General features: G+C 48.1%; 1 long non-coding RNA gene across 3 annotated transcripts in view; it reads left to right on the top strand.

Moving 5' to 3' along the window:
• Positions 1 to 570: 570 nt before the first annotated feature.
• The window catches only part of LOC142049894 (uncharacterized), a 316,942-nt gene continuing 296,598 nt past the window's right edge, over positions 571 to 20,914 (top strand). For all 3 annotated transcript variants that reach the window (XR_012657852.1, XR_012657850.1, XR_012657851.1), the window contains exon 1: positions 571 to 699. This is a non-coding gene — a long non-coding RNA (uncharacterized LOC142049894). The remainder of the gene's footprint in view (positions 700 to 20,914) is intronic.

Raw genomic sequence — 20,914 nt, 5'->3', positions numbered from 1 at the left:
TTAGTATTAAAGAGCAGGCATTCTTTATTCACGGCGCCGGATGCACGGGGGATCGCTCCTCCTAACGTGCATGCCTTACACACCTTTCCCATGTGATTTATATAGACCAAAAATATACATATTCATACATATTCATTATTGTCCTTTCTACTGATTGGTACAAAGTTGCTCGTTCCACATGTAGATTACTGCGCAAACTCAGTTGTCTTCTTCTATTGTTCTCTTTTGAGTAGGTGGTATTACTTGGGTCGGTGGTCCGTGAGTTGGTGGTCGCAATCTCCCCCTGCCAGAATTACCTTTTACCCTTTTGGCTCTCAGTCTCGGCAATCCTGGCCAGTTTTCTCAGTCCACTACACGAAACTACATTTTGTCATCCTTTTCTGACAGAAGCACATTGGCTATTGTTTCGTTCACTGTAGGGGAATAGACAGGGATTGGCGACCGGAAGATCACGGGCTGTGACGGAAAGATAGACTCCTCCCCATAGGAGTGGCAGGAACAGGAAGCGCAAGAGCTATAGAAGCGTGTGACACAGTTAAATAAACGGACATTTTGTATCCATCATATTGATGTCTGTGCATCACTGTCCCCAGGGTGCGTAGAGGCCTGTGTCCCGGAGATATGCAGCCCAAGATAAGTTCTCCCATAGAAGCGTACAGCAACAAGTGGTGACCCCGACGTGATCGGCGGGACGACATGGCAAGTTCGCCGGGGGGAAAAGATAGCTTGGGGCACGCAGGGGCGGGACGGGGAGCCGCAGGACAGCGGGCGCGCCATGGATTCAGTCGTAAAGGTACTGAAGGGATTGGGGAAAGAATATGGAACTTCGATTTCGAAGGCGCCTACCTCAAAGGGTATCCAATGGATGATTACGCAGGGGCTCATACGGAGTCCCGCAGACATATTTAATAAAGATAATTCTCACCCAATTAAAGAGGAGTTAGCCGAAAGGGCTATGATGGGAAAACCCCAGTACATACAGCTCTGGGGAAAGATACACCGATTACTATTGAAAGCTCGGGATGATCAGGAGACGTGGCGGCAGGCGCGGCGGTGCCTGCACGGTGCTACAGGCGACAGTAGCCCGGAAATAGACCCAGGATGGGCAGTGGGGACACAGGCAGGGGCAACCATCGTGGGGGATGGGAAAGAAGGGGAGAGTTCGGACGGAGTAGCCTGGCCAGCGACTCAGTCTGAGGCTCCCAAAGAGGTGGATCGGGAAGCGGCGGTGTTCCCTGTTGAGCCAGCAGGACCTTTGGAATGCCCCCCTGCATACCCCGGGACGATTTGGCACAGGTGCGGGTACCTGCGCGCGGGGAGGGTGACGTGGCAGCGGACGCAGCGGGAGTGACGGAGCGGAAGGAGAAAGATGATCAGCGCCGGCAGCGGCGCCGCCCTCTGCCCGACCCTCGAGACTGGCTCCCGGGGCAACCCTTGAGATGGGAGCCGGACGACGAGGAGGATTGGAGTGCCTGGAGGGGAGGACAAGGTGGGTATAGATCAACCTCGAGTAGCAGCGAATCAGAAGTTGGGGGAGAAACCGATGTCCACATGTGGGAAGACGGGGCAGATTGCCTGCAGCGCGCAAAAAAGAGGCATAAGGCAGCAGGGACTCGGAGGACCAGTCAGAAGGAGGGAGGAGAGGGACCGCCAAAAGGGGAGGGCCGGAGCGCTGCAGCTCCGGAGGGGTCCCCGGAGGAAGTGCTGCGGCAGCTGCAGCAGGCTATGCGCGCACTAGGGGAAGTAACTCGGCGGCAGACAGGACCCTTAACGAAGGGTGCGCCCCAGCGACAGTCAGTCGAGTTACCTAACTGGCGGCTGATAGCCAGAGATTGTAGCCTCGATGGAGTAAGGATAGAGATGCCCGGGATATTCCCTGTCCGGATAGCTCTTGGAGGAGGGGCAGGGAGCTGCAAGTGGTGATGGAGAGTTCCCGTAGAGCGTATAGCGAAGTGGGCAGGTATAAAAAAAAAGGAAGCGGAACCTTGGCAAAAGATACAGCAAGGACTAGCAGAGCCATTTACAACGTTTTGTGACAGGTTGCAGAAGGCTATCATAGAATCAGAATTGCCACCAGCAGCCAAGGTTGCAGTACTTATGGATTGCCTCCGAAGTCAAGCAAATCCGCAGACACAAGATGATGTCCTCCGCACCCTGGCGGCAGGGGCATCATTGGGTCAAACCATCAGGCATGTCTTGCGCCAGGAGGCGTTGAATCAGCATGGTGGTGTGGGAGCACACATCTGCCAGAACCCTGACTGTGGAAGCGAAGAAAGGGTGCTGGTGCAAGTGGCCGGGGCAGGGCCGAGATGTCATTTGTGTGGACGGCAAGGGCACTTTAAAGCTGGGTTCCCGCTAGGGGAAAGGGGAGGACGTAATGGAGGAGGAGCGCGCCCAGTAGGGAGGTGCTGGGTGTGTGGGAAGCCAGGACACCTGGCAAGAGATTGTCCAGCCACAAAGCCGGGAAACGGCCAAAGGAGGGCGAAGCGAGGGGGATTCGCGCCTCCTGTGAGTCAAATGGCCCCCATCATGGTGCCAGTGCCAGGAGCTTGGCCCACCGTAGCGGGCCAGGGGGAGTGCACCTTCAGGCAGGGGAGCAGAACCAGCAAGACTTGCAGGTTACGGTCCCCGCATGGCCTTGGTCATAGGCTGTGACGAGAGACCCATGGCGGCGGTGATGATTACCCCGCAAGAGCCGAGTTGCCCGGCATGGATATGCCTGGGAATGTTAGTGGATACCGGGGCGGATGTCACAGTGATGCCACTCGAATGGTGGCCACCAACTTGGCCCCTCGCCATGGGAAAATGTATCATAGGGGTGGGAGGAGAACAACAGACGAGGACTAGTACTTGCCCTGTGAAACTCGAAGTCATGGACAAGGAGGCAGGGAAGCTCCTCGCGGCCGTAGTGACCATACTAGTAGCAGATGGGGTAGCAAGCCCCTTGTTGGGGTGGGACGCCCTTGCCCAGATGGGGATCGGGTTGAAAAATTTAGCATAAGGGCCACTGCCTCAGAGGGGCTTCGTCAGCACAAGTTGGTGTGGAAAACCAAAGAGCCCGTCTGGGTGGAGCAGTGGGCCCTGACAACAGAGAAAACAGAGGCTGTAAGAGCTATAGTAAAATGAGAGCATGAAGCAGGGCACCTAGAGCCCTCGATGAGCCCGTGGAACACCCCTATATTTGCTGTAAAAAAGAAAGATGAAAACCAATGGAGGATGCTGCATGACCTTAGAGCAGTAAATCAGCAAATGGAGGACACGGGGCCTCTCCAACCCGGCCTGCCAGATCTGAGTGCTGTCCCGAAAGGATGGCGAGTCATTGTTTTAGATATCAAAGACTGCTTCTTCAGTATTCCGCTACATCCAGATGATAGAAAGAGATTTGCCTTTACTCTGCCCGTGGTGAACTGCGCAGAACCAGGTAGTAGATGGCAGTGGGCAGTACTTCCGCAGGGGATGAAAAATTCTCCAGCGATCTGCCAGAGGTATGTGGCTTCTGCATTGCAGCAAGTAAGGCAGCAGTATCGGGAGAGAATCCACATGATCCACTACATGGACGACGTCCTCATAGCTGCGCCCACCGAGGCGTTATTTGAACAAGTCTTTTCAGACACCCAAAGGGGCCTTGAGGGACAGGGCCTCAAGGTAGCTGAGGCAAAGGTACAGCGAGGACCAGTGTGTGGATTTCTGGGTGCTAGAATAGAAGGGGATTGCACACAAGCTCAGCCCATTAAACTTACACCTAAGGTTAAAAATTTACACGATGTACAGAAGCTGGTAGGAGCACTGCAGTGGTTGCGGACGTTCGTGCGTGTCACCGGTGAGGAGATGCAACCTTTCTATGCGTTGCTGAAAGGGACTGACCCATGGGAGCCCAGGAGTTTAGACGCTGAGGCAGTCCAGCAGTTGCAGATGATAGAATGTCGAATGCAAAAGGAAGGAGTATGGCGGTGGGACCCTCAGGAGGAATTAATCGCAGGTTGGATTCTGACCGCCGGTGGAGGATTAGGATTGCTATATCAAATACGGGTGGGGGAAGAAAAAGCACTGCGATGGGTATATCAGAAGGTTCCCAAGGATGCATTCTCCACAAAAGTCAAGGTAGCCGGGGGAATGATTTGGCGTCTGTGACGGGAAAGCAAGGGAACCTTTGGGAAGGAGCCAGATAAGCTGACAGTGCCGTGGAATGGGGAGAAATGGCGGAATGTGGTAGAGAGTGAAGAGGATATACAATTGGCGGTATACTCGTACCCAGGAAAAATCGTCACAGGCACGGTACAGAGGTGGGCCAAGTCAGCCAAAGTGGTGGATTTAAGTGTGGATAGTAGAGTTTTGGATACCCCTCACCCAGGACCAACATATTTCACAGACGCTTCCTCGAAGACGAACAGAGCGGCGGTAGCGTGGAAAGAAGAGAATAGTTGGATGCGCCAGACGTATGAGGAGCGGGGTAAAAGTGTGCAGTGGCTAGAAGCGAAAGCGCTAGATATGGCCCTGCGAAAGGATATAGATCGGCATATAAATGTGTGCACGGACTCTTTATACATGTATAAATTAGTCACGTCCATGAAACGAGAGGGTGTACCACACACGGAAATTGCCTTGATGCTAGAGGTTGCTTTATCGCAGCGAGGAGCAACTGTGACAGTAATTCACATTCGCAGTCATCAGACAAGGTCTGGACCACTGATTGAGGGGAATCGCATGGCTGATGAGGCAGCCGCGGGAGTCTGGACATTGACGGAGGCGAAGAAACTGCATGAACAACTGCACCTGGGTGCTAAAGCCTTGGCAAAGTAGTGTGGCATCTCAATAAGAGCAGCAAGAGAAGTAGTAGCCACCTGTCCTTACTGTCAGCACTCGCCATTGTGGGAGGCAGGAGTCAACCCTCGAGGACTGGAAGCAAATGCTATCTGGCAGACTGACTTTACTGAATGTCCACAGTTGGCCCCCAGAAGGCACCTGGCAATTACAACTGATACATACAGTGGAGTCATCATGGCTACTCAACATCGGAAGCAGACCACAGCGCAGTTGGCTGCGCATTGGACCACAGTGATGGTGTGGCTTGGAAAGCCCACCGAAATAAAAACGGACAATGGACCATGCTTTCGGGCTCGAAGTACCGAGGAATGGTGCAAAGCTTGGAATATTGTATTAAAACACGGCATTGCTTACAATAGCACGGGGCAGGCAATTGTTGAACGTGCTCATCGCACCTTGAAAGCAAAGATAATACAGCTTGGGGAGGGGGAGGGGTATAAGGGAGCTATACCTGTAGCAGCTCAGCAAACTATTTTAATGCGTGCACTATATTCGCTTAATCATTTTATACGCGGGCAGGAGCAAGTTACAGCAGTGGAGAAGCACTTTGGCAAAGCTCAAGCAGGCGAGCGCTATCTGCAGGTGCGAGTAAGGTTCCCAGGCAGTGAGCAATGGGGAGGGGGAGATATAGGGGAATAGACAGGGATGGGTGACCAGAAGATCACGGGCTGTGACGGAAAGATAGACTCCTCCCCATAGGAGTGGCAGGAACAGGAAGCGCAAGAGCTATATAAGCGTGTGACGCAGTTAAATAAACGGACATTTTGTATCCATCATATTGATGTCTGTGCATCACTGTCCCCAGGGTGGGTAGAGCCCTGTGTCCCGGAGATATGCGGCCCAAGATAAGTTCTCCCACAGAAGCGTACAGCAACAGATCTGTATCAGTGCTGATGCAGATCACAAGTTAAACAATCTTTCCCTGCTAAATGTGCTTTATAAACACTATGTGCAGCAAAATATAAAATTATAATAAGACTACTAAAAATCTCATTAATTACAGAAAAAATGATGCCACTCAAATCAGAGTTGATTTCTGGAAGTTTTCAAAGTAAGCAGTTCCTCTTTTATCCAGGTTAAAAGGAAGGTAAGTTTTTCAGGAAATATGTGCACATTTCTGGTAAGAAACCTCATTAAACAAAATTGACACACCCCAAAACATTATTCTCTTTTGAAAATCTAAGAATGTTTTCATTATGCTACCAGATAATTTAATGTTTCTTATAACATTGTTCTGCTTCTCTGAAGCTACTCTGCTAGAAGACTCATTAGCATTTTTCATGCTAAATATTTCCCATTCACTTTTTGTGGTTTACACTTCTCTATTTTCTGAATTAATTTTGTATTAAACTTGATGATACTAAAATCTACTTAGCCACTTTCTCTATTTCAGTTTTTATTCTCCCTCACAAAGCAGAATGTAATTTTTTTTGTTTACCCCATGAAAGAGAAAGAATTAACGCTACTACCAAAAATAAAATGTCCTATCCATCTTCTATTTGTGTGAATCTATGAAATTAGATTATATCTGGAAAAGAAGAAATAAATTCCCCAATACTCTATGGCCAAGTAAAACCAAAGTGTTAAATTCTGACACATTTCTCTCTTTGAGGTTTGTCAATTTTGATTTGGATTGTGTGGCCATTTCCTGCATGATGGAGATTGTGATGATTTCTGGGACCTTTTCATATATTATATAGGTAATTTAGGGAAGTTCATATAGAGGAATAATGAACTCTTACAGAATAAAAGACGTGCCTTAAATAGAAGGCTGTCTCCTGTGGGAGCACAGTGCTCCCTCACTTTTCCTTCAAACTGTTTTGTTTGTTTTTTAATATAGGGTCATCCAAATAAAAATTGAGTGAGTACTTTACAGGTCAGTGCAAGATTTCTATATATGGATATCATGGTTTCAGCTGGGATAGAGTTAATTTTCTTCACTGTAGCTGGTATAGTGCTGTGTTTTGGACTTAGTATGAAAATAATGTTGATAACACACTGATGTTTGAGTTGTTGCTAAGTAGTGCTTACACTAGTCAAGGACTTTTCCAGCTTCCCATGCTCTGCCAGGTGCACAAGAAGAGGGGAGGGAAGGGGGCACAGCCAAGATAGCTGATCCTAACTGGCCAAAGTGATATTCCATATCATATGATGTCATGCCCAGTATATTAACTGGGGGCAGTTGGCCTGGGGAAGCAGCAAGTGAGTAAGTGGCTGTGTGGTGCTTAGTTGCTGACTGGGTCTAAACCACAACAATGGATAGTGAAATGGTTAATTCACAGATTAAAATGAAGTTTAGAGTCTGCTCCTCAGCGATGGAACCAATTTGCATGACGAACCAAGCTGTGGTATTATAATAGTGAAGAAGAAAGTTGATGCATTTTAAAACAAGTTAATAAGATTGTGGCATATATTAAGCAGATTAGGCTGAAAAGGAATGCAGTACTTATTCATCCCCCTGTGAAGCTAGGCAGGCATGCCATGTGTGGCATGCCTTACAGCTTTGCTTCCCAGCCCCCTTGTGGCAATTCTCTGAGATCTTTGCCTTGCTGTGCAGGTACTCTGAGGACGGGAAGAATTTCTTGCTGAACTCTTGTATGTATGTCCTATTAACTCACAGTTGGCTAACCAGAGAGGATTTCTCCTACTGGGAATAGAACTTTAAATATTCTTGTTGGGCATAAAGACAACCACAGAGTAATTTTTTCTATTTTTCCAGATAGGCAGGTAATCAGAGGAGTACTCCAAGTTCTTTCCCAGCATAGGCAAACATATGATATTAGCAGTGCAACAAAGTGCTTTTAGACTTGAGGTCTGATAAAGTCTGTTTACCTGGAAAAGGAAGCTGTAACACAAGATTTAGTCTCATTCAGGCTTGAAAGTACCAAGGGGATTTCAGTAGGAATTTGGTAAACATCACTGGCTCACATCTCAACCGTTTTATGTGACTTTACCTTTAAATCACTCTTAAGCTGTTCTTTATTTGATATTTTCTCACATTCAGGCTCTTCAGAAATTTCCTTTAAGATCACACACAAACACATTGACTGCATCAGACCTGTTAAAATTACTAACTGCTCTGCAACATCCTTCTAGGGCACTGGCCTAGTATAAGTCATAGTTCACATGGCACTATCAAGTAACCTTTCTTTAAGTGATACTGTAACCAGAGCGATAGAATTAACCAACCATGGATGTTGCTATACTCCTTGTACAGCCCTATCCAACTGGACATAAGTCTGGGGACATGGAGTATACCAATCAGTGTATTCTTTGATCTGCATTTTAGTCCCTAGGTAATCATTAATGTGAACTGTTGCTGTACGCTTCTACGGGAGAACTTATCTTGGGCCGCATATCTTCGGGACACAGGGCTCTACCCACCCTGGGGACAGTGATGCACAGACATCAATATGATGGATACAAAATGTCCGTTTATTTAGCTGTGTCACACACTTATATAGCTCTTGCACTTCCTGTTCCTGCCACTCCTATGGGGAGGAGTCTATCTTTCCGTCACAGCCCGTGATCTTCTGGTCGCCGATCCCTGTCTATTCCCCTACATCTCCCCCTCCCCATGCTGCTAAAAGTTCTACAAAGCTACTTGCGTAAGCGGATACATATTGCGGTCAGGTCTATGTTCATGTAACTCTTGCAGGCGCTCCCTGATTTGTCTTATAACACAGCATAACAATGGCAGCCCACAAGTAACCATGGTTACTACACACAAGATCCCCCCAATTATTACTATCCAATCCCAGTTCATATCTCTCTTTTGCCTCCCTTTCCCTGTGTTCCTCTCGTTGCAATATTGCTTGCGATCTTGTCAAGGAGCTCATTTCTTTTCCCAATGGCACGGCTACCATGAGGATCCATGTCAGCAGACCCTGCAAAGAGACAGCTCAGAAAGGGATTATTCATTGTACATCCTTGCACAGTTCTGCTTTCACACACTTTGCAGGCACCCATTCTATGCGCCCTTCATTCTCAACCGCGGCGTAGCCCCTCCCCAGGCATCTCAGTTTCCATCCTCCCTCCCATTGCTCACTGCCTGGGAACCTTACTCGCACCTGCAGATAGCGCTCGCCTGCTTGAGCTTTGCCAAAGTGCTTCTCCACTGCTGTAACTTGCTCCTGCCCGCGTATAAAATGATTAAGCGAATATAGTGCACGCATTAAAATAGTTTGCTGAGCTGCTATGGGTATAGTTCCCTTATACCCCTCCCCCTCCCCAAGCTGTATTATCTTTGCTTTCAAGGTGCGATGAGCGCGTTCAACAATTGCCTGCCCCGTGCTATTGTAAGCAATGCCGTGTTTTAATACAATATTCCAAGCTTTGCACCATTCCTCGGTACTTCGAGCCTGAAAGCATGGTCCATTGTCCGTTTTTATTTCGGTGGGCTTTCCAAGCCACGCCATCACTGTGGTCCAATGCGCAGCCAACTGCGCTGTGGTCTGCTTCCGATGTTGAGTAGCCATGATGACTCCACTGTATGTATCAGTTGTAATTGCCAGGTGCCTTCTGGGGGCCAACTGTGGACATTCAGTAAAGTCAGTCTGCCAGATAGCATTTGCTTCCAGTCCTCGAGGGTTGACTCCTGCCCCCCACAATGGCGAGTGCTGACAGTAAGGACAGGTGGCTACTACTTCTCTTGCTGCTCTTATTGAGATGCCACACTCCTTTGCCAAGGCTTTAGCACCCAGGTGCAGTTGTTCATGCAGTTTCTTCGCCTCCGTCAATGTCCAGACTCCTGCGGCTGCCTCATCAGCCATGCGATTCCCCTCAATCAGTGGTCCAGACCTTGTCTGATGACTGCGAATGTGAATTACTGTCACAGTTGCTCCTCGCTGCGATAAAGCAACCTCTAGCATCAAGGCAATTTCCGTGTGTGGTACACCCTCTCGTTTCATGGACGTGACTAATTTATACATGTATAAAGAGTCCGTGCACACATTTATATGCCGATCTATATCCTTTCGCAGGGCCATATCTAGCGCTTTCGCTTCTAGCCACTGCACACTTTTACCCCGCTCCTCATATGTCTGGCGCATCCAACTATTCTCTTCTTTCCACGCTACCGCCGCTCTGTTCGTCTTCGAGGAAGCGTCTGTGAAATATGTTGGTCCTGGGTGAGGGGTATCCAAAACTCTACTATCCACACTTAAATCCACCACTTTGGCTGACTTGGCCCACCTCTGTACCGTGCCTGTGACGATTTTTCCTGGGTATGAGTATACCGCCAATTGTATATCCTCTTCACTCTCTACTACCTTCCGCCATTTCTCCCCATTCCACGGCACTGTCAGCTTATCTGGCTCCTTCCCAAAGGTTCCCTTGCTTTCCCGTCACAGACGCCAAATCATTCCCCCGGCTACCTTGACTTTTGTGGAGAATGCATCCTTGGGAACCTTTTGATATACCCATCGCAGTGCTTTTTCTTCCCCCACCCGTATTTGATATAGCAATCCTAATCCTCCACCGGCGGTCAGAATCCAACCTGCGATTAATTCCTCCTGAGGGTCCCACCGCCATACTCCTTCCTTTTGCATTCGACATTCTATCATCTGCAACTGCTGGACTGCCTCAGCGTCTAAACTCCTGGGCTCCCATGGGTCAGTCCCTTTCAGCAACGCATAGAAAGGTTGCATCTCCTCACCGGTGACACGCACGAACGTCCGCAACCACTGCAGTGCTCCTACCAGCTTCTGTACATCGTGTAAATTTTTAACCTTAGGTGTAAGTTTAATGGGCTGAGCTTGTGTGCAATCCCCTTCTATTCTAGCACCCAGAAATCCACACACTGGTCCTCGCTGTACTTTTGCCTCAGCTACCTTGAGGCCCTGTCCCTCAAGGCCCCTTTGGGTGTCTGAAAAGACTTGTTCAAATAACGCCTCGGTGGGCGCAGCTATGAGGACGTCGTCCATGTAGTGGATCATGTGGATTCTCTCCCGATACTGTCGCCTTACTTGCTGCAATGCAGAAGCCACATACCTCTGGCAGATCGCTGGAGAACTTTTCATCCCCTGCGGAAGTACTGCCCACTGCCATCTACTACCTGGTTCTGCGCAGTTCACCATGGGCAGAGTAAAGGCAAATCTCTTTCTATCATCTGGATGTAGCGGAATACTGAAGAAGCAGTCTTTGATATCTAAAACAATGACTCGCCATCCTTTCGGGACAGCACTCAGATCTGGCAGGCCGGGTTGGAGAGGCCCCATGTCCTCCATTTGCTGATTTACTGCTCTAAGGTCATGCAGCATCCTCCATTGGTTTTTATCTTTCTTTTTTATAGCAAATATAGGGGTGTTCCACGGGCTCATCGAGGGCTCTAGGTGCCCTGCTTCGTGCTCTCATTTTACTATAGCTCTTACAGCCTCTGTTTTCTCTGTTGTCAGGGCCCACTGCTCCACCCAGACGGGCTCTTTGGTTTTCCACACCAACTTGTGCTGACGAAGCCCCTCTGAGGCAGTGGCCCTTATGCTAAATTTTTCAACCCGATCCCCATCTGGGCAAGGGCGTCCCACCCCAACAAGGGGCTTGCTACCCCATCTGCTACTAGTATGGTCACTACGGCCGCGAGGAGCTTCCCTGCCTCCTTGTCCATGACTTCGAGTTTCACAGGGCAAGTACTAGTCCTCGTCTGTTGTTCTCCTCCCACCCCTATGATACATTTTCCCATGGCGAGGGGCCAAGTTGGTGGCCACCATTCGAGTGGCATCACTGTGACATCCGCCCCGGTATCCACTAACATTCCCAGGCATATCCATGCCGGGCAACTCGGCTCTTGCGGGGTAATCATCACCGCCGCCATGGGTCTCTCGTCACAGCCTATGACCAAGGCCATGCGGGGACCGTAACCTGCAAGTCTTGCTGGTTCTGCTCCCCTGCCTGAAGGTGCACTCCCCCTGGCCCGCTACGGTGGGCCAAGCTCCTGGCACTGGCACCATGATGGGGGCCATTTGACTCACAGGAGGCGCGAATCCCCCTCGCTTCGCCCTCCTTTGGCCGTTTCCCGGCTTTGTGGCTGGACAATCTCTTGCCAGGTGTCCTGGCTTCCCACACACCCAGCACCTCCCTACTGGGCGCGCTCCTCCTCCATTACGTCCTCCCCTTTCCCCTAGCGGGAACCCAGCTTTAAAGTGCCCTTGCCGTCCACACAAATGACATCTCGGCCCTGCCCCGGCCACTTGCACCAGCACCCTTTCTTCGCTTCCACAGTCAGGGTTCTGGCAGATGTGCGCTCCCACACCACCATGCTGATTCAACGCCTCCTGGCGCAAGACATGCCTGATGGTTTGACCCAATGATGCCCCTGCCGCCAGGGTGCGGAGGACATCATCTTGTGTCTGCGGATTTGCTTGACTTCGGAGGCAATCCATAAGTACTGCAACCTTGGCTGCTGGTGGCAATTCTGATTCTATGATAGCCTTCTGCAACCTGTCACAAAACGTTGTAAATGGCTCTGCTAGTCCTTGCTGTATCTTTTGCCAAGGTTCCGCTTCCTTTTTTTTTATACCTGCCCACTTCGCTATACGCTCTACGGGAACTCTCCATCACCACTTGCAGCTCCCTGCCCCTCCTCCAAGAGCTATCCGGACAGGGAATATCCCGGGCATCTCTATCCTTACTCCATCGAGGCTACAATCTCTGGCTATCAGCCGCCAGTTAGGTAACTCGACTGACTGTCGCTGGGGCGCACCCTTCGTTAAGGGTCCTGTCTGCCGCCGAGTCACTTCCCCTAGTGCGCGCATAGCCTGCTGCAGCTGCCGCAGCACGTCCTCCGCGGACCCCTCCGGAGCTGCAGGGCTCCGGACCTCCCCTTTTGGCGGTCCCTCTCCTCCCTCCTTCTGATTGGTCCTCCGAGTCCCTGCTGCCTTATGCCTCTTTTTTGCGCGCTGCAGGCAAGCTGCCCCCTCTTCCCACATGTGGGCATCGGTTTCTCCCCCAACTTCTGATTCGCTGCTACTCGAGCTTGATCTATACCCATCCTGTCCTCCCCTCCAGGCACCCCAATCCTCCTCGTCGTCCGACTCCCATCTCAAGGGTTGCCCCGGGAGCCAGTCTCGAGGGTCGGGCAGAGGGCGGCGCCGCTGCCGGCGCTGATCATCTTTCTCCTTCCGCTCCGTCACTCCCGCTGCGTCCGCCGCCACGTCACCCTCCCCGCGCGCAGGTACCCGCACCTGTGCCAAATCGTCCCGGGGTATGCAGGGGGGCATTCCAAAGGTCCTGCTGGCTCAACAGGGAACACCGCCGCTTCCCGATCCACCTCTTTGGGAGCCTCGGACTGAGTAGCTGGCCAGGCTACTCCGTCTGAACTCCCCGCTTCTTCCCCATGCCCCGCGATGCTTGCCCCTGCCTGTGTCCCCACTGCCCATCCTGGGTCTATTTCCGGTCTACTGTCGCCTGTAGCACCGTGCAGGCACAGCCGCGCCTGCCGCCACGTCTCCTGATCATCCCGAGCTTTCAATAGTAATCGGTGTATTTTTCCCCAGAGCTGTATGTACTGGGGTTTTCCCATCATAGCCCTTTCGGCTAACTCCTCTTTAATTGGGTGAGAATTATCTTTATTAAATATGTCTGCGGGACTCCGTATGAGCCCCTGCGTAATCATCCATTGGATGGCCTTTGAGGTAGGCGCCTTCGAAATCGAAGTTCCATATTCCTTCCCCAATCCCTTCAGTACCTTTACGACTGATTCCATGGCGCGCCCGCTGTCCTGCGGCTCCCCGTCCCACCCCTGCGTGCCCCAAGCTATCTTTTCCCCCCGGCGAACTTGCCATGTCGTCCCGCCGATCACGTCGGGGTCACCACTTGTTGCTGTACGTTTCTGTGGGAGAACTTATCTTGGGCTGCATATCTCCGGGACACAGGCCTCTACGCACCCTGGGGACAGTGATGCACAGACATCAATATGATGGATACAAAATGTCCGTTTATTTAACTGTGTCACGCGCTTCTATAGCTCTTGCGCTTCCTGTTCCTGCCACTCCTATGGGGAGGAGTCTATCTTTCCGTCACATCCCGTGATCTTCTGGTCGCCAATCCCTGTCTATTTCCCTACAAGTTCTACTTCCAGTATCAGCAAACCAGAGCAAAGAATAAGACTGTGTGGTAGGCAAACAAATCCAGTGTTTTCTGAGGGACTCTAGCAAAGTCAGATGAAGGAGAAGCCAAAGGCATGCACATTCACACCAAAGGTGTGTGATCTCTTTGTAGGCAAACTACAAAGACTAAAGAATAAACCACCAAAGTAAGAATCAGTTGAGATGGCAAGGAAAGCGGCTGATAAAGAATCACAGAAAAGGTGGGATGCCAGCCATGATTCTCAGGTTGTCCTGTACAGTAACAGTATGACCTGTATTAAATGACTAGGTCTCACTTAGCATATAAAAAACAAAAACACAAGAGAAAAGGATTTCCTCATATTTTTGCAGTAACCAGCTACTTTTCCCAGTGTTTAATATCCCACATTTTCCTGACTGATGCAGAGCAGGCTGATGCAGAGTAACTACATTTCCCATACAATAAATCCAAAGAGTCAGACTTGCTCTGTGTGTATGGTAGCATATGCTTGTTCATATTGGTTTACATTTGAACAGTCATAAATGTTTAGCAGCTCTGATATAAAAAGACAATTTCTCTCTATCTTTAAACCAACTTTCTTAAATTATCTTAATAAGATAACATTCCTTCTGCAGTAAAAGGAAACGGAGCCACGTTCAGATAGACTAACTTCCATCTAATTTGTGCTTTGGCATTAGAAAGAGAAAAATATCTCAGGAGGCTCTGAAGAAAGAGCTGGAAGACCTAGCACAGGAACCAGCTGGAAAAAAGAACTCATCTGGAATTTGCACCTGAATATGAACTTATATTATCAAACAAAACTTCTTACCAGAAATTTAGGACAACTATTGTCTATGTGAGTTTGGAAGTTCTTCACATCAGCTTTTCATACTAGAAGAAAAAAAAAAAAGAAAAAAGTCCCAAATTAGGAGGGCTACTAAAAGCTAGGAAAATTCATGAAATGGATCAAATACAAGCAGCTATCACAACTTTCCATAGCTCAGAAAAGGCAAGTCTCATGCCCCACAAGTTTTCTCCCTCAGGAGAAATTTGCAGTAGTTCTGAGGGACACAGTTCCAAGCACAAGTATCATGCTCAGAAACCAGCTTTTCACAAACCAGCCTGGAATCTTTGCTCTGAAGCTCACCCACTGCATATTCAAGATATGCTAAGGACAAGGGAGGGGGGAGCACATTCTTTGAAGTGTGCTCCCAGGTGGAACACATGAATAGAAATTCACACTTCAGAGGACATGTTTAGAATTACCCATTTGTTGCAAATTTAAACACTGCCTGTAAGCACTCTAGATCCAGAACTGAAGATTTCAGAAATAGTGGCAGAGTCAGTATGTTTACACAGATGGGCACAGTGGGTGTCATCACCACTGCCCATTCCAAGCAGCCTGAGTGTAAGCCAACTCCATATACAAGTCACGTAGCTATGCCATACCCAAGCTGTCCTTTTTCAGGGTGTATTTGGGATGACAGGTATGAGGACAAGAAGTGCTTAATTCTGACCAGCTTGGAGCACAAGGAGAATGAGCTCAGGCCTGTCTGTTTCTGCCTGTGGAGACATTTTCTGAAAGGTCAGGTCTCTGGGCTTTATTGTGCTTTTCATTTAGGTTAATGGCTCACTGATCTTAGTGGCATCAGATCAGGCCATATCACCACTTTGTCCTGTTACCCAGGTGTGTGACCCAACAGTCTATGTCCCCTACTTTGCCAATGCCAGCAGGCACTGCATCTTGGTCCAACAATTATCTCTGTATTTTCTGTCTGCACAGAGTGCCTGTCCTGAGTCATTCTGCAAGTTCACTGTCCTGAATTCTTTTAAGTCCACCCACCAGACATGCTCTTTTCACAATACCTTAATCATAGAATGGTTTGGGTTGGAAGAGACCTTAACTAGACTCATCTAGTTCCAAGCCCCGTGCCATGGGCAGGGACACCTTCCACTAGACCAGGTTACTCAAATCCTCATCCAAACTGGTCTTGAACGCTTCCAGGGAGGGGACATCCACAACTTCTCTGGGCAACCTGTTTCAGTGCCTCACCACCCTCATAGTAAAGAATTACTTCCTTATATCTAATATAAATCTACCCTCTTTCAGTTTAAAGCCATTATCCCTTGTCCTATCACTACATGCCCTTGTAAAAAGTCCCTCTCCAGCTTTCATAGAATCATTGAATGTCCTGAGTTGGAAGGCACCCGCAAGGATCATCAAGTCCAACTCCTGTCCCTGCACAGGACAACCCCAAAATTCACATCATATCTCTGAGGGCATTGTCCAAGTGCTTCTTGAATAGTGTCAGCCTTGGCGCTGTGACTACCTCCCTGGGGAGCCTGTTCCAGTGCTCCACCACCCTCTGGGTGAAGAACCTTTTCCTAATATCCAACCTAAACCTACCCCAGCACATCTTCCTGCCATTCCCTCGGGTCCTATCATTGGTCACCAGAGAGAACAGATCAGCACCTGCCCCTCCTCCTCCCCTTGTGAGGAAGCTGTAGACCGCAATGAGGTCTCCCCTCAGTCTCCTCTTCTCCAGGCTGAACAAACCAAGTGAATTTAGCTGCTCCTCATACGGTTTCTCCTCTAAACCCTTCACCAACTTTGTGGCCCTCCTCTGGACACTCTCTAGTAGGTTTATATCCTTAATATACTGTGGCACTCAAAACTGCAGACAGTGCTCAAGGTGAGGCCACACCAATGCAGAGTAGGACAATCACCTCCATCGCTTGGCTAGCAATACAGTGCTTGATTGTGCTGGTTTTGGCTGAGAAGGGGTTAATTCTCTTCACTGTGGTGCCTGTGCTGATCAGGGACCTTTCCAGCTTCCCACGCTCTGCCGCATCGGTGGGAGGCTGGGAGGGGCGGGGCCACGGCTGGGGCAGCTGACCCTGACTGGCCAATGGGATGTTCATTCCATACCATGTGACGCTATGACCAGTATATTAAGGGGGGCAGTTGCGGCTCGGGGAGGCGTGGCATTGGGTCGGCGGGCAGTGAGCGGCTGCGTTGCATGCGGTTTGTTTCTGTGGTTCATCCCCCTTCCCCCCCCACCCCCAGGTTTTGCACCGCTCGTCATTTTCCTTTCCATTGCATTTTTGTTGTTTTATTTTTTTATTTTAATTATTAAACTGTTCTTATCTCAACCCACGAGCATTACCCTTCTGATTCTCTCCCCCATCCCACCGGTGGGGGAGTGAGCGAGCGACTGTGTGAGGCTGAGTTGTCGGCTAAACCACGACATTGATGCACCCCAGGACTCGGTTGGCCCTCTTGGCTGCCACGGCACACTGTTGGCTCATGTTCAACTTGCCAGCTTTCTTGTAGGTACCCTTCAGGTACTGGAAGGCTTCTATAAGGTCTCCCCAGAACCTTTTCTTCAGGCTGAACAACCCAAACTGCCTCAGCCTGTCGTCATAGGAGAGGCATTCCAGCCCTATGATCATCTTTGCGGCCCTCCTCTGGACCCACTCCAACAGGTCCATGTCCTTCTTATGTTGGGGGCCCCAGAGCTGAACACAGTACTCCAGGTGGGGTCTCACGAGAGCAGAGCAAAGGGGTAGAATCACCTCCCTCAACCTGCTGGTCACGCTTCTTTTGATGTGGCCCAGGATATGATTGTCTTCCTGGGCTGCAAGCACACATTGCCGGGTCATGTTGAGCTTCTCATCAACCAAAAACCCCAAGTCCTTCTCCTCAGGGCTGCTCTCAATCCATTCTCTACCCAGCCCATATTTGTGCTGTAATTGCCCCAACCCACGTGCAGGACCTTGCACTTAGCCTTGGTTAACTTCATGATGTTCACACGGGCCCACTTCTTGAGCTTGTCCAGGTCTCTCTGGATGGCATCCCTTCCCTCCAGTGTGTCAACTGCACCACACAGGTTGGTGTCATTGGCAAACTTGCTGAGGGTGCACTTGATCCTGTAACCAGGGTGATGGAATTAACCAACCATGGATGTTGCTATACTCCTTGTACAGCCCTATCCAACTGGGCATTAAGTCTGGGGACATGGAGTATACAAATCAGTGTATTCTTTGATCTGTATTTTAGTCTCTAGGTAATCATTAATGTGAACGAAACAATAGACAATATGCTTCTGTCAGAAGAGGATGACAAAATGTGGTTTCGTGCAGTGGACTGAGAAAACTGGCCAGGACTGCCAAGATTAAGAACCAAGTAGGTAAAAGGTAATTCCATCAGGGGGAGTTCGCGACCACCGACTCACGGACCACCGACCCAAGTAATAACACCTACTCAAAAGAGAACTATGGGAAAGTACAACTGAGTCTGTGCAATAATTTACATATGGAACGAGCAAGTTTGTGCCAATCACCAAAGAGAATAATATTGAATATGTATGGATAAGATGAATATGTATATTTTTGGTCTATATAAATCACATGGGAAAGGTGTGTAAGGTATGCACGTTAGGACGGGCAATCCCTCGTGCATCCGGTGCTGTGAATAAAGAATGCCTGCCTTTTAACACTACATTGGTAGTGTTATGGAATGTATTGACAAAGAGTGATGAAAAAATGCTATGTATTATTGTGTCTGATTGATGGGGAGGTTGTGACTGTGCATCGGAAGTGGAAACCTCTTGGCATTTGCAAGTCATGAAGATTCATTCCATTGCATAACCACAAAGCACATAAATCCTAAAGCTACAGAATGGTATTCTGGAAATCTGTTTATTCTCTTGCATAGGTTTCATGATCATTCACGATTAAAAGAAAATTCTTACAAGCTCTGCAGATTTTAAGGTGGCAATTCACAAATGATTTTGTTCAACCTGTTTAGGGAAGTCAAACTGATCATGAAGTCTTTAGAAAAATATTGTAGAAGCCTACTCCAAAAAGCACACAAAATTGAAAGAAGTTAACTTAGACCTTAAAATAGAGATATTTCATTTGGTCTTGTACTATGAGGTACCGAGTATGGTATTTCTGTTTCTTACAGAGGTTGATTGCTGCTCACTAGACTTGCACCTATTATTAAAAGAAATGTGTGACTAGGGAGTATTTTGATCCAGTTACTGGAATCTGGTGGACAAATGAAATGTAATATTCAGTGTAATAATTTTTTTTTGCTTTTTCTCTTGTTACATTTGTTTGTTTTGAAGCAGGGTTATATAACTCATTTTGAAAATATTTTTTTATATTTCAACTGAAATTATTAACCAAATTTGATCTGAATAATTTTTAACAGTTTCAATACCTCCCCAACTACACAATTAATTGAACTTTCTGCCCATGAGAAAACCAAAGTAAATTAAAAAATATCATCAAGCTTTGCTTATAGAGAATTGCCGTTATCAGTTTCTTTTTTTCTGTGGTCTGGGATTTGCAGTCCTGGCTGCAGAATACTTGTGTCTACTGCACCAGAACTGCAATTTTGGGGTGGGGTATGTATCAGGAGGATGGGGCTGAAGACCTATGTGAGAGATGGGGAGAGGGATGTCTGCAGACACTTATATACCAATACAATAATGCACTTTTTTTTAAAAAATAGCATTTGCCAGTACAAAAATATAATTGCCCCTGTTCATTATTGCTGTGTGCTCATAAAAAGTTCTTTCAGTTTCTATGCAGCGTCTACATGGTTCAAATACAACTAAAAACTTGAGGAATACAATAAAATAATGTCTCTAAGAACATTGCTATATGACACAGCCTCTGGCAAGCTCTTATTCTCATCATGCTGAGGTAGTTGATATCCCTAAGAAAACGGAATTTTTGGAACTGTCTGCTGAAGACATAACAATGAACTATGCGAACCTGGCAGAACAGAAGTTGACCGCCAGAGATGGAAACTGAGAGGTAGAGAAGCACTTGTTTTATGAATCTGTCCTTGAGGAGAGCTGAGAGACTGATCAAAGCAAACATCCCACCTCAGAAGATGCTGAGAATGGGGTGATAAAGTGTTTAGTCAAGGAGAACAACTAATTGGGATGTTGATAAGAACTAAAACAAAGTGCCCATTAGGGGAACTATCCTCATTATAATACTAAAAATCAGGCCCTTAGGCCAGGAACCACCACACACCCCCAGTAAGTCAGTCCCTTAATCTATGAGCATGCATAGTAAATTAAAAGTGAGCTGCATCTTTAGATGGAAGTGAGAAAGATATTAACCAGTTATTAGCTGAGGTGTGCAAATATTAGCTGTGATCGACACATTTAACTGTATAAATGCCTTGTAGTTTCTTGGTGTTAGCTTTGTGGGTTAACACCTAGCACCAATCTCTGCACAAAAATGACTCGAATAAAATACCTCTGCTCTATGTGTAGTTTGGCATTTTGCACACCATGCGAACGAACCTGCTTTTCGGAATAACATAGTGACTTATCATCATAATTCTCATTATACCACATCTTATCCTCACTGCTGATGGAAACTTGCATAGATGAGAATGAGGACAGCTTAGACCTTAAATTGATCCTTTTAAGGAGAGGAAGAAGGGTTTGTCAGCACTGTAACATTTAGCCTCCAATATGAAAGGAATAGCAACTAAGGGACTTTAATCTCAGCCCTGCCACATTTCATTTTATTCATGCAGAAAACCGAGCAGACTCATCAGACCAAATGCACAGTAGTAATGCAGCTGCTTTCTGCCAATGGGATATCTGAGTATCACAGAGCCGTCACAGGGACACGTGCCACAGATCTTCCCATGTTGGAGAGGAAACCAACTGTAATAGGATCTGGCAGATCTGTGCCAGGACTGCACTTTAGCCTCACACAAACATACAAGGCTGGTATAAAAATAAGAAGTGCTTGCCACAACACAGAGGGAGTGTTTGTGCACGGGGCAGGAGAATGCACTAAGCATGTTTGTTCTCTGCTTTGTAATCTTAAGCATCTCCAGGATCCACAGCTGGATGTGCTTGAAACAAGTAATAGAATGACTTATTCTTTTGGTTAGGGAGGTTATTCTGGATGCTTATTTCCTCTGTGGATAAATCAAAGGTTTTGTCTTACCTCAATTTCCAAAGACAGTTTTAGCAAAGCCAGGAAG

This window comes from Phalacrocorax aristotelis, chromosome W, assembly GCF_949628215.1.
Source record: "Phalacrocorax aristotelis chromosome W, bGulAri2.1, whole genome shotgun sequence".
NCBI lineage: Eukaryota > Metazoa > Chordata > Aves > Suliformes > Phalacrocoracidae > Phalacrocorax > Phalacrocorax aristotelis.
Note: the sequence above shows the minus strand (reverse complement) of the source record. Positions and strands in the feature narration are given on the sequence as shown.